This window comes from Arachis ipaensis, chromosome B02 (genome assembly GCF_000816755.2).
Source record: "Arachis ipaensis cultivar K30076 chromosome B02, Araip1.1, whole genome shotgun sequence".
Lineage (NCBI taxonomy): Eukaryota > Viridiplantae > Streptophyta > Magnoliopsida > Fabales > Fabaceae > Arachis > Arachis ipaensis.
The window spans coordinates 33317223-33332809 of NC_029786.2; the positions used below are offsets into that span (position 1 = coordinate 33317223).

Here is a 15587-nt window from a genome sequence, read left to right on the forward strand (position 1 = left end):
ACTAAGTGGGAGTAATGAATAATTGATGTCACAATTGATAAGGATAACTAAGATAGGACTTCTAATTCTCATACCTTGCCAAGACTTTTACTAGCTATTAGTTTTATTCTTGCAATTTACTTTTCTTGTTCAACCTTTACAAAAAAACCCAAAAAGATATAATCTCATAACCAATAATAACTACATCTCCCTGCAATTCCTTGAGAGACAACCCGAAGTTTAAATACTTCGATTTAATTTTATTGGGTTTACTTTAGTGACAACCAAATTTTTGTATGAAAGGATTCTTTATTGGTTTAGAAACTATACTAGCAATGAGAACTTATTTGTAAATTCTTTACCGACAAAATTCCATTCATCAAAATGGCGCCGTTACTGGAAAATTGCAAACGTATGCCTTATTATTGGTTATTGTAAATATTTTCTTTTTGCTTGATTATTTGTTTTTGTTTTTAATTTTTATTTGCTACTATGAATTCTCACCCCTGTCGCTATGAGTTTGGTTCCAATTATGTTGCAGGGAATGGGCGCTATAATAAGAACATGCATCAAGGTTGGAACAATCAAAGATGGGAGGAGCCATAAGGATTTGATCAACCCTCTTGGCAACAACCCCCTTCAATGCGCTATAACCAACAACCATTCTATGATGCATACCAAGACAATAGTTATGGTGGACCTTTTCGTGACAACCAACCTCCACCAAATTACTATGGTTAAGAGCCATTCCACGGTGCGTACCAAGATGATGAATATGGTGGACCCCCTTGTAGTTACCAACAAGCTCCACCATATTCTTATGAACCACCTCCTCAACATAACTTTGAACCACTATACTCACAAGCCCCACTACAAGAAAAAGCCATATTTGTAACAAAAAAAATTGTTACAAAACATCGAAATTTTGAAACAAAAGTTTTTTGTAACAAAAAAAGGGGCCGTTGCAGTATGTCCCATTACAAAAAGTTTTTGTAACAAAAAATGGAGCTGTTACAATTCAATATGATATTTTGTAACAATTTTTTCTGATACAAAAAACTAGAAGCCATTACAAAAGTGATAACAAATTTTGATCTTCAAGGTATTTTTGGTGACAATATATTTTTTCCTATAAAAAAATTTTGTTACAAAATGTAACATGATTTTGTAACATTTTTTTTTCTTTAGTTACAAAAGTAAATTAATTATTTTGTAACAATTTTTTTTAATACAAATTGCATGCATAATTTACTAAATTATTTTTTAAATTAACTAATATATTAACCATTTTAATAAGCAAGTCTACATCTATATAATACGCAAAAACATACATAATTCAAACAAGATCCTTTTAGCTAAAATTGTTTTCAAACAAAATAACATTAGTGAGTACATTTATTAGTTCTACAAGTTATATGTCTTGCACAAGTTCAACTAAAAGTTAAAAGTTCTAACATAAATTAGTGTCTCTATGAATCAAAATATTCTTGAGCCCTCAAGGTAGCATGTGGTCACCATTTCAGTACTCCTGTAAATAAGAAAAATCGAAACAAAAAATTAGAAACAAGATATAACACCAATTATAATTTTTTCCATTAAGTTTTATCCAAAATGTTTAAAAAAAATTTGGACAGAACCTCCCTTAAAACTTGGATATTTCCACCGTCTACGATTCCAACAAAAATAACCAATTCACAACTTATTTCTCAGCCAATACACAACCAAATTTATCAAACCAAATTTAAGCATGAAGTTAAAATGAACTTGAATATGCCATATAACTAACCATTAGCAATTGTGCTCCTTTACTCTTGCCCTTTGTATTGTATCACAACATATGGATCTATTTTGCCTATTAAACACAAAAAATAAATTATAAAAATTTGTTAGCATATTTATTAGCATAGTTAGAATTGCACAACTTGAACATAGTTAGAATGTTTATAAAAACTTGTTTAATATAATTAAGATTTTTTGCAGATTCTTCATAAACTTGAGTACATGACAGCTTGAAGGCAATAAGATAATGATAGAAATTAAAGAACCAAAACCAGGAGAAATAAGATAAGGATTGATAACTGGTAATAAACGAGGCAAAATTAGTTGGCACAAAACTGAGAACAATACAGTTTACATGAGTGTTTGGGGCCATTTCAGCAGCCAAGGCCTATGCAGTATATTACGAATAATTATCAGACTTAAAAACAAGAAGATATATGTAGTTTTGTTAGATGTTCAAGGAACACTTTGCAGGGCAAGTGAAGTACCTACTTTGGTAAGTCCAAAAAGGACTGTTTTGGTCACTCCATACATAGACATAGAAGCAGGAGGATTGAAGTCGGCGATGGAGGAAATAATAACCACAGATGAGCCTTTGTGCAAGTGAGGAGCTGCATCCTGCAAGAACATAAAGGTCGTTAACACATCAATTAGAACATTATCTCATAACAACAAACAATTGATAGCTTGAACTAATTTACCTTGAGAAGAAGTATAGAGGCCTTAACATTAAACTCCTAAAGCTTGTCAAGAACAGAGTTTTTGGTTCGCAAAATAGGGTCAACAGAAGGATTTGCAGCTGCGTTTGACACAATCACATCTATATTTCCACACTTATGTAATGTTCAACAGCATATTCAACAGCATTCAAACAAATTTTAATAAAGGATAATGCATTCGATAAAAATGAATAGAAAAGGGTGACCTGTGCGGTTTTCTTAATCAAATCCTTTCTCTGTTGATTGTTGGAGACATAGCAAACAAGGGCCAAAAATTCAATTCCTTTAGCCCTAAGTTTCTCTGCAGCCTCGTCAACATTTTGCTGTAGAAACAAGGAAATTGAGTAATGAATATAATTAATTGGAGGCAAAGAGGAAGAGAAAGGGAAAAGGACCTGCTTGCGAGAAGAGATGACGACGAAAGCACCTTCCAAGCCCAGCCTTTCAGCTATGGCGAAGCCAGTTCCAGACGGCAGATGCGATATGGAGCACAGGGGGGTTCAGCCAGCAGTGGCAGTGGCTCCCCGTCTTCCCTTCTGTTCGCGTTCCCTCACCCTCAGACCAGATCGGCGGTGACTAGGCTCATCAACAACAGCGGCGACGACAAAGACGGCCCGGACAGCGGCAGCGACGCGACGCTTCTCTTCACGACGGCTTCCTCCCTCGTGCATCTCTGCTCTGATAGTGGGCTGAACGGCGACAACACGGCTCCACAGGATGGCGACGCTCCTCCTCGCGCGGTTCTGACAGCAGCTCTTGGACGGATCGAACAGCGGCGGCAACAGCGCGGCCTTCTCCTCATTCTCCTTCCTCCGCTCCACCTCTCTCTTCTCTATGCGACATGACGGCGCAGCGGCAGTGACGCCCGCGGCGCCATCCTCACTCTCCCCTCCCCTTCTTTCTGTGAACCCCTCTCCTCTCTACCCTTTCTGTTTCTTGAGTCCGGTGATGCTGTGTGTGTTTCAAGCTTGATGAGTTTGCTGATGGCGTTTAGGTTTGGGGAAGGGCTGCGACTGGGAGATGAGTGAGGGTGGATTAGGGTTTTGAGTAAAAATAGGTCTAGGGGTAGTTTTGTAATTTCAAATAAAAGTGGGGATAATATAGTAATTATGAATAAATTTTACTCCAACAATAATAATGTATAAAAATACTATTTGTTCATCAATTTTACAAATTACTTTCAATAAAATATTCAAATTCAAAAATTAGAAATAATATAATTAATTTCTTTATTTTCCAAAACAGCAGTATTAATATTTTTAATATTAATTATTTAGTCCAAATCATATAAAATTCTTATTATTTCATAATTACCAACTTTATAATTTAAATATAGAAAATAATCCAATAATTGTAAAATTGGATAATAATCCTAATTATTTCAAATTCAATTAATCAAAACTTGCTCTAATTATTTTTAATAAAATAATTTCTGAAATTAAGACTATAAATAACTATATGATTTGAGACTTGATCATAATAAGATTTTTCAAAAGTTCCGGGTCTTACAGATATGGTGGTGGTGATGGCGGTGGCTTGCAGATTTCCACGAGATCTTCTCTCTCACACTGCGACGGCTGAGAGCTTTAGGGTTTGTTTGGAGGGGTTGAGAATTTTAATTATGTGTAATAATGGGAATTTTTAAAATTATGTAGGGGAGTTTTATAATTTTCCACAAATAAAATATTTTGTGTAAGTTTTTAAGAATTTTCACTAAAAAATCTCCACTAATTATTAAAAATTTGTAGTGTAAAAATCTAATTATTAATAAAAATTATATATTAATTATTTAAAAGAATATAAAATAATATTTATAATTTTTAAAAATTAATGAATACATACATTTTATAAAAAATTTAAATTTTTGAAATAAAATAAAATTATTTTGAAAAAAATATATACACAATTTTTTTTACTCTTAAAGTGTTTAACATTTTGAAAAAAAATTGTTATAAAATATGCTTATAATTTGTGACAAATAATTAACTTGTTACAAATAATACTGAATTTTGTGACAAATTAATTTTTTGTTACAAAATAACTGGAGTTTTTGAAGCAAAAAGTTGTTTTATTACAAAACAATTGGAGTTTTTGAAAGAAAAAAAAATTGTTACAAAATATTTTGAATTTTTGCAACTTGTTTTTTTTTTGTTACAAAATAAAACAGGTTGTTACAAAATATTATTCTTTTGTAACAATAAAAAATTATTATTACAAAATATTTTTTTTGTAACAATTTTAAATTTGATACAAATTTTTTGTTACAAATGTTCTATTTTCTTGTAGTGTCCCCTACAACCAGTCACCTCCATATGACCCCAATCCATATCCACTTAACCAACCACCAAATGAACCATACATAGAACCACCACAATTCCAACCCAATTACTCCCAAGAACCACCACCTCAATATACACCATCTCCATATCCTTATCAAGATGAACCACCTTCCTATCATGAGCCCTTTCTCCCAACAAATGAACCCTCCTATCCACCCGAAGCTCTCATAAATGATACCCTTAATGTTATTAGCCAAGAGCAAGGAGAGCGTCAAACCACACTTATCTCTACTCTCATTAATCTCACCTCTAAACTCCAAAATCTTATATCCCGCAGAGACCAATCCTCTACCTCCAATATTCAACCCTCTAGCTTTAGTGCACCACCACCCTCCGTGCAAGAATACCCATATCCATCATGTAAGAACCGGCATTTTTCACGGATAAAATTATTTAAATGTCCAAATTAAATTACAAAAAGTTAGGATGAGAATTTGGGAATTTAAATATGATTTTTGGACTCAGTAGATTTTTCTGAGTCAGGAAATGTGCTTTCTGCGAAAAATTGTGAAAAACTGCAAACCGACAGTTGAACCGGTTGAACCGGTTCAAGTCTGCCCGGTACCGCATGAGAAAAAGTGGAAATAGTCAAAAACCTTAGAAAAACATTAGACATGGAAAACCGGGCTTTAGTGTTAAAGGTTTGGCCCGAAGTTAGGCCAAACGGGCTAAAAACGCTAACGGGTTGAATCGAGCCCAAGTTGGGCCCAAGTCCAACATATATAATGGTTCATTAATGAACCCTTCACCCATAAACACACACAGAGCTGCAAAGGGGAGAGGAGAAAAGAGAAGAACACTATTCACCTCTCCATTCAATCTGCGATATCTTGAGCTACGATGCTCTGATCCGCGTGCCGTCAGCGGCTACGCGAAGCTCTCGCCGAGCCCGTCCTTTCTATTTAAGCTTTATGGTAAGTCTCTCAAGTTTCCATGCTCATTTTTCGTACCCTTGTGCATTTCGAGTTTTAGGGTTTGGTTTTGAGAGAAATCTTGTGTCTTGGGCGTTTTAGGTACACTCTAGCACTTGATTGTTGGTGGTTTTGGCTTCCAAAACTGTTGGGCAAGGTAAAAGCTCTTAACATCCTTGTGAGATTATGTTTATGTTGAGCCCTAGTTTGATTAGTGATGTTTGGTGTGTATATAGCTTGTTTGTTGTGAGTTTGGAGCTTGTTGGAGCTACTTTGGTGGTTATATTTTGGTTGAAAGCTTATTTGGTTCATATTGAAAATGGGCCAAGGTATGGTTTCGATTTCCTCTATGTAGTATATAATATTCATGGACACTTAGGCTAGTGACCCATAGGATAGGTTTGGATTTGAATGGTTGTTAAGTTGTTGAATGATGTTATATGATGATTTTGATGATTTGATGAATGTTGAATTTAATTGTAATGATTCAGTTGGATATGATGAAGATGAAGGATGGTGAAGTTGAGGAGTGGGCTGTGTTGATAAATGTGATATTGATATGGATTGGTTGATAATGTAGTTGGAAATTGTGAATTGATGATAATTGTAGGTTGTTTGAATTAATATTATGATGTGAGTTGACGGTGATGAAAGTGCATGTTGATAATGAATGCTAATATTGACGTTATTTGATGATTATTGTTGAAGGATGGGAGTTTTATAAGGATTTGTAGTGAATATTGATGTTGTTGATGGTTGATGATGATTATGAGGGTTTATGATGGTTTTGGACGTTGATGATTATTTTGATTATTGGTTATTGTGGTTCATGTTGAAATTAAGTGAGTGAGGTAGTTTGATGATTTGAATGGATTGGATGATGATAATGGAATAAAGGAATTGGTACTTGTAGCACTAATTAATGTTGAGAATTTGAATGGTGGTATTAAGGGAATGGGATGTGATATTAGGTTGGGTTTTTGAGTTGTTGAATGGTTTAGAAGGTTGTGTGAGCGAAGAAATGGTTGAGGTAGTGTTTGTATGAATTTTTGGGTTGTTTTGGTATGGTTAAAATTTGATTGAATTGGTATTGGATTAAGGATTGGTTAAAAGTTGAGTTTTTGAGATTTTGGGTAAAAGTGGATTTTTGGTGAACTTTGTCTGATTATAACTTTTGCCTCGGTTTTCAAAATTAGTTAAAAATTATTTAGAATTAAAGATCTTTGAAAACCCTTTAAATTGATATAAAGTTTGTAAAATTTGAAATTTTGTAGAGAAAGTTATGATCGTTCAAAGTTGGTGTTGAAAATCTAAAATTCTGCAAGGTTGCATAATTTCAGAATTTTCTGATATGTGCGGACACACAGCCTTGTGCGCACGCACAACCCTGCAAAAATTCTATTCCGTACGGACACACAGACTTGTGTGTATGCACAGGCAGGGGAAATGGCTCTTGTAGCAGCGCCAGCAAAAGTTGTGCGCGCGCACATCAATGAAGGATTACGACCTGTGCGGACGCACACCCCTGTGCGCACGCACAAGTCGGGAAGGGTCATCTGTTGGGGGCACTCGTACAGCTTGTGCGAGTGAACAGGCATGAAATTTTTAGTACCTGTGCGTATGCACACCCCTATGCGTACGCACACTTTCAAAATCTTCCTGGGCGTGCGCACGCACACTCCTGTGCGGACGCACATGCCCTATTTCATAAATTTAAACTTTGTTTTCAACTATTCCACCTTCCCAACAAGGTTGTAAGCTTCTATAACACCATTTTAAGGCTTTTGGGCTTAGATTTGAGTATGGGAATAAGGGAAATAAGTTAAGGTTTTAGTTGATGTTTGTTTTTGAAAGTTAGCGGACAGAGGCTTAGGTTTCTGGTGTGTTGGGGATGAGATTGGTAGAGTGTGAAGGAAGGAAGATATACGAATTGAGAAGTTGATGAACTGATGAGTCCGGAATGGAAATTTATGAGTTAATGATGGTTGTTATGAGTTGAGAACTTGGAAAGGAATATGAGGAAATGATCAGGTCATGAGAGAGTGTGCGGGGCCTATATCTCCGGCGTGGCGGATGTTACTATCGCTTGACTTGTTGAATGTTGTGAGTGTGTGGGACCTATATCCCCGGCGTAGCAGATTTTTCTGCTGTATGATTAGTGTTGTTAAGAGTGCACGGGGCCTATACCCCCGGCGTAGCAGATTGTTCTGCTACATGCGTAGTTGTGGTTATTTCCTTCTCTGCTGCAGGAAGTGTGCGGGGCCTATATCTCTGATGTAGTAGACTCCCTACTGCAAGAGTGCGCAGGGCACTATATCTCTGACGTAGCAGATTTGCTGCTATAGGAGTGCGCAGGGCACTATATCTCTGTCGTAGCAGAAAAGGCTAAATCCGGGAGGATGTGTCGGGTCGGCATTACGGACCAACAAGTGATATCACGAGCCAATAGGATAGACATTCATCATATGCATCTTCTAGATGCTTGCTTGCTTTGTTTACTTGAGGTTTCCTAATTGAATAACATGCCTATCTGCTTCTTGAACTACTTGTTGTATATGAATATTATTGTGTTTTACTTGTTTGTATTAATTGTGATTGTTCGGTGTTGCGGAGGTCAGGTAGGCGGTGACGATGGGATCGCTCGGAGGGTAGGTTGGCGAGGGCTGTGGGGTACAGCGGTGTTTGACTAGATTAGAAATCCCCTAAGATAGACTACCCTGTTATGGTCCTATGGTTTAAGTTTCGTTAAGATTTTACATATTATGCTTAATTGTTTTAGAATGCTTTAAGTTTGAATCTTATGATGGATATGGAGCTCAGGATTGCCTTTGGCGTCCCGGGGTCTTATATCCTACATCACCGGGCACTGTTACCATACTGAGAACCTCCAGTTCTCATACCATATTTCTGTTGTGTTTTTCAGATGCAGGTCGCAACCCACCTCGGTAAGTTGCTTTGGATGGTGACAGAAGCGGAGGATCTTGGAATCTTTTGATTTATTTTGTTTATTTATATATATATCTCACTTTTGTATTTTTATTTTGGCCTAGAGGCTTATATTTGAGAGAGAACAAACCTTGTATAAGCCATTTTAAACTTCAATTTCCTCTTATCTGTATATCTGGCTAACTGGCTTAAACTCCGCGAGCCGTGGCTAGTTTCCTATGATATTACACTATTATACTAATACTTTGTTTATGTCACACCTGTTTCTTGTGCTTTAAGTTAGACGCTTCGTTAGTTCGTTTTGCGCTTTTAAATCCTGTTTTTGAGCTATATCCTTCATCAGGCTTCTAGATAATATTATTCCTTTTATATATCATATGTATGAGCTTAGAACTGTCGTAATCCTTGATTAATATTTGCTTTATGATGCGAGGTAAAGCTTAGACTAATTAGGGTGTTACACATCAATCCAAGAGCAAGATGATCTCAATTATGCTATTGACATGGAACAAGAAAGAAGGGATCGTCTTCACGAATTCATACTTCATAAGAAGCTAGAGCATGCCCTATAGGTGGAGGTAGAACAAGAGAGAAGGGATCGTCTCCACGAATTCATACTTCATAAGAAGCTAGAGGAGGCCCTAAAGGTGGAGGTAGCAGAGACCCTTGAAGATGAAGGAGTAGTTGAAGAATTAATGAAGGACGACATCAAGGAGGAGTTTGATTTTGTATTAGAGCAAATGGAGAGAGCTGAAATTATCAAAGAAGAGGAAGTGGTTGAAGACTTGGGAGATGCGGAACCTCCATAGGAAAGTCCAGTCATAGAGCCTCCTTCCAAGGTATTTGATGTTGATGTTGAGGAGGGTTGATAAACCACTATTTATGGTTTATATTGTGTTTAATTGTGTGGTTTTATCATGATCTTTACCCACTTATTCATATGATTAGCATGCATTTATATTTCCTTCCTAAATTTATTACATGATTGAAAACTTGCTTCCTAGAGACTTTTAATTATGTATTTTAATTCTCCTTTATTCCATGCGATGCCGTGATCTGTGTGTTAAGTGTTTCAGGCTTTATAGGGCACGAATGAGTTGGAGATTGGAAAGGAAGCTTGCAAAAATGGAAGGAACACAAGAAATTAAGGAGATGACCAGCGAGAAGTGATGCGGCCGCATGGCTCACGCGACCACGCGAAAGAGAGGAAATCGCAGTGACGTGGCCGCATGGCTCACGCGACCGCGCGGATTGGAATAGCATAAGTGATGTGGAGGCGTGGACGACGCGTCCGCGTGGAGAAGCAAAACGCCGAATGACGCGTCCGCATGAATGACGTGATCGCGTGACGTGCGCGATCTGCATAATCTGCAGAATCGCTGGGGGCGATTTCGGGCCCTATTTTGACCTAGTTTTTGGCCTAGAAAAGCAGACTAGAGCCAGGGAACATGCAGAAACCAACAACAACATTTATTCCACATAGTTTTAGTTTTTAGATCTAGTTTTCCTCTCCTCTAGGTTTTCTCTCTACACATTCATAGTTTTTAGGATTTGTTATGTTCATTGTTTTGCATTGGCATATTGAGAAGAGTTATTGCCTCATCAAGACTTCGACATTCTAGTTCATTTTCTTTACTTGTCTCTTACTCTTCCATGTTCTTTAATTTACTTAATTTTACTATTGGATTATTTTAGCATTTATTAAATACAAGAATTACTTTTTATTTTCAATTAATCCTTTGATCATTATTTATCATGTCTTTCTTTAATTCCCTTTCTTATGTTATGAATTTTACATTCACAATGAGCGAGTAGTTCCCTAACTTGATGGGGAGTTGATTGAATGGAACCCTTGAGTTGGAATGCTCAAAGGAGAAATTATAATTGGGTTTATTATTGGATTGCCCTCTAATCACTAACGCCAGTCCTTCCAAGTAAGCGGACTGGGACTTGTGAATAGAAACAGCATTTCAACTTGTTTGACTTTCCCTTACCTAGTAAGGGATAACTAAACAGAACAACCCCCAATTATCAATTAATCTTGAGAGTACTTCAACAAGAATAGGGCTTCCAACTAATCTACTCCCAGTCAAGGTTTTTATTTAAAATTACATAAATTCTCCAATTTAATTTCCTGTTTATCAACTCAACCCATTTTTGAAAACATCTGATTAATAAAATAGCACACTTTTCTGCAACTCGTTGGGAGACGACCTGGGATTCATACTCCCAGTATTTTAATTTTAATTTCTGTGACACCCTTTTTTAAATTGATAAGCGGATTTCTGGTTGGTTGAGGACTATACTCGCAACGCATATCTTATAACAATTCTTAACTCGCCAATTTCCACCCACATCAAAGAAAAAGAAGCAAAATGGACGGCGACCTTCAGACGACGCGTGGCGGCGCGTGCGCTGGTTTCCGGCGACGAGGCTGGTCTCGTTGAACCCGCAATTGCTTCCTAGAGACTTTTAATTATGTATTTTAATTCTCCTTTATTCCATGCGATGCCGTGATCTGTGTGTTAAGTGTTTCAGGCTTTATAGGGCACGAATGAGTTGGAGATTGGAAAGGAAGCTTGCAAAAATGGAAGGAACACAAGAAATTAAGGAGATGACCAGCGAGAAGTGATGCGGCCGCATGGCTCACGCGACCACGCGAAAGAGAGGAAATCGCAGTGACGTGGCCGCATGGCTCACGCGACCGCGCGGATTGGAATAGCATAAGTGATGTGGAGGCGTGGACGACGCGTCCGCGTGGAGAAGCAAAACGCCGAATGACGCGTCCGCATGAATGATGCGATCGCGTGACATGCGCGATCTGCATAATCTGCAGAATCGCTGGGGGCGATTTCGGGCCCTATTTTGACCTAGTTTTTGGCCTAGAAAAGCAGACTAGAGCCAGGGAACATGCAGAAACCAACAACAACATTTATTCCACATAGTTTTAGTTTTTAGATCTAGTTTTCCTCTCCTCTAGGTTTTTTTTCTCTCTACACATTCATAGTTTTTAGGATTCTTATTTTCTATTACTTTTTGCATTGGGATTTTGAGAAGAGTTATTACCTCATCAAGACTTCGTCATTCTAGTTCATTTTCTTTACTTGGCTTTACTCTTCCATGTCCTTTAAAATACTTAATTCTACTATTGGATTATTTTAGAATTTATTAATACAAGAGTTATTTTTATTTTTAATTGATTCTTTTGAGTTTTATTTATCATGTCTTTCTTTAATTCCCTTTCCTATGTTATGAGTTCCACATTCACAATGAGTGAGTAGTTCCCTAACTTGATGGGGAGTTGATTGAATGGAACCCTTGAGTTGGAATGCTCAAAGGAGAAATTATAATTGGGTTTATTATTGGATTGCCCTCTAATCACTAACGCCAGTCCTTCCAAGTAAGCGGACTGGGACTTGTGAATAGAAACAGCATTTCAACTTGTTTGACTTCCCATTACCTAGTAAGGGATAACTAAACAGAACAACCCCCAATTATCAATTAATCTTAAGAGTACTGCAACAAGAATAGGGCTTCCAACTAATCTACTCCCAGTCAAGGCCTTTATTTAAATCACATTAATTCTCTGATTTAATTTCCTGTCATTCAACTCAAATCTTTTTGAAAACCATCCGATTAATAAAATAGCACACTTTCCTGCAACTCGTTGGGAGACGACCTAGGATTCATACTCCCAGTATTTTAATTTTAATTTCTGTGACACCCTTTTTTAAATTGATAAGCGGATTTCTGGTTGGTTGAGGACTATACTCGCAACGCATATCTTATAACAATTCTTAACTCACCAATTTTCGCCCACATCAATTTTTGGTGCCGTTGCCGGGGAGTTGCAATAGAGTGCTAAAGTTATTGATTGGATTTTATTTTTTTGCATTTTATTTTATTTTACTACTATGAGTTGCTTGTTTCTTTCGTTGGATGACGCATTCGCTTCCTGACCCAAGCTTACTAGTATTCGATCCTGAGATTGAAAGAACTATTTCACGAATAAGGCAAGCTCAGTGTCGGTTAGTCCTCTCTGAGGACGGATTTGAAACGTCACTTGAGAAAGAAACAGCCCCCGCTCTACTGATTTAGTTGTTTTACGTGCAGGTAACATGGCAGCAGCTAGGAGAGTTACTATCCAGGAGGCTAGAGTCCCTGATTTTACAATGCAACCATTTCAAGTGCATCACCCAGTGGTGGCTACAGACTTTAAAATAAAGACCGCACTGCTCAATTTGATGCCCAAGTTTCATGGCTTGCCTGCTCAAGAGCCTATCAAGCACTTGAGAGATTTTCAAGTAGCCTTTTCTACTGTCAGGCGTGATGGTGCAGATGAAACTTTAATTTTGCTGAAAGCTTTCCCATTTTCTCTTGAGGGAAAGGTAAGAGAGTGGTACTACACTCAACCAGCAGCAATTGTATCCAACTGGGATACACTGAGAAGAGAATTCTTGGAAAAGTTCTTTCCAGCTGAAATTACTGATAAACTGAAGAAAGATATTTCCATGATTGTTCAGGATGATTCTGAAACTCTCTATGAGTACTGGGAGCACTTCAATAATCTTTTGGAAGCTTGCCCCCACCATATGATTGACAAGATAGTGTTACTCGGTTACGTCACACAAGGCATGAGGCCCCAAGACAAGACCACATTGGAAAGTGCTAGCAATGGGTCTATGAAAAAGTACAAGACCACTGATGAGGCATGGCAATTGATCAGGGACTTAGCTGAATCTACTATGAATCACAGGCAGAAACAAGGCCATGCAAAAGCCGTTGCAGAAGTATCCTCTAGCAGAGAGACTGCTGCTTTAACTCAGAGTATCTATGAAATGACTAACTTGCTGAAGCAGATGCAATTGAATCAACAACAAGTTCAGCAAACTCAACCTTCTCCACCACAGCAAAACCAACAGTTAGTCCCACAGAGAGTTTGCGGAGTCTGTGCTGATTATAGCCATTATACTGATGAATGTCCACAACTCCAACAGGAAGACAACACCGTGGCAGCCACTCATAACTTCTATGACCGCCCCAACCAAGGGTACAATCAAAGTGGCAATTACAACCATGGATGGCAGGACAATTCTAACCAGAATTGGAGGGACAACAACAACAACAGAGGAGGCAGAGATAATCAAGGAAATCAGAGGTGGAATAACAACAACAACAGGCAACAGAACCAGTTCCAGCCTTACAGAGCACCTCACCTGAGGCAATCCCAAGGACCACCGAATACCCAACAGCAGACCTCTCAAATTACCTATCCTTCTTCTTCTGCTAATGATGACTTACTACAATCAATTGATCGGAGACAGCAGACCATAGAAAATAACATCAATGCCACTCTGAATGGTCTGAACGCTACTTTGCAAGCTCTTGTCTCACAGATTGGTTCAATGAATAACTCCAATAATCAACCTTTGAGCTCCAGTGGAATTCCCTCTCAACTATTACCCAATCCCAAGGGTGGTATTAATGCCATCACCCTAAGGTCCGGAACCACACTGCAGGAGAGCAATCAGGAGGAGCCAAGCTCACTAGAACACACCTCAGCTGAAGAGGTAGTGGAAATAGAAGATCTTGAAGAGGAAGAAGACATACAGGACATAGCTGAAAAAGAAGAAGCTCGACCACAGGAGGAAGCATCAAAAGGCGCAGACTGGTGCGCAGAAATTGTGATTACACTTTAATTATGTAAAATTCATCGCTCTTTCTATCCCTGGTAATGGCGCCAAAAACATGATGCCAATACCATGGTTCACAACTTCGCACAACTAACCAGCAAGTGCACTGGGTCGTCCAAGTAATACCTTACGTGAGTAAGGGTCGAATCCCACGGAGATTGTTGGTATGAAGCAAGCTATGGTCACCTTGCAAATCTCAGTCAGGTAGGGTTAAATGTGATTGGATTAGATAATCAAAAGATAAATAATAAAGGATAGAAATACTTAATCACGAAGATTCTGATTAAGAGATCTAAGAGATACTCATTCAATCTAATGTAGAACGGGAGTGGTTGTCAGGCACGCGTTCATAGGGAATGATGATGATTGTCACGTTCATCACATTCAGGTTGAAGTGCGAATGAATATCTTAGAAGCAAAATAAGATGAATTGAATAGAAAACAGTAGTACTTTGCATTAATCTTTGAGGAACAGCAGAGCTCCACACCTTAATCTATGGAGTGTAGAAACTCTACCATTGAAAATACATAAGTGAAAGGTCCAGGCATGGCCGAATGGCCAGCCCCCCTGATCTAAGAACCAGGCGTCCAAAGATGTCAAATACAATAGTAAAAAGTTCTATTTATAATAAACTAGTTACTAGGGTTTACAGAAGTAAGTAATTGATGCATAAATCCACTTCCGGGGCCCACTTGGTGTGTGTTTGGACTGAGCTTGACTGTTGCACGTGTAGAGGTCCTTCTTGGAGTTGAACGCCAGTTCTGGTGCCAGTTTGGGCGTTCAACTCTGGTTTTGGATCCTTTTCTGGCGCTGGACGCCAGAATTGGGCAGAGAGCTGGTGTTGAACGCCAGTTTGCGTCGTCTAAACTTAGCCAAAGTATGGACTATTATATATATCTGAAAAGCCCTGGATGTCTACTTTCCAACGCAATTGGAAGCGTGCCATTTCGAGTTCTGTAGCTCCAGAAAATCCATTTTGAGTGCAGGGAGGTCAGAATCCAACAGCATCAGCAGTCCTTCTTCAACCTCTGAATCTGATTTTTGCTCAAGTCCCTCAATTTCAGCCAGAAAATACCTGAAATCACAGAAAAACACACAAACTCATAGTAAAGTCCAGAAATGTGAATTTAACATAAAAACTAATAAAAACATCCCTAAAAGTAACTAGATTCTACTAAAAAGATACTAAAAACAATGCCAAAAAACGTATAAATTATTCG

The 15587-nt window shown here is 38.0% G+C and overlaps 1 pseudogene; it reads right to left on the reverse strand.

Moving 5' to 3' along the window:
• On the reverse strand, window positions 1049–2953 carry LOC107627157 (annotated as a pseudogene).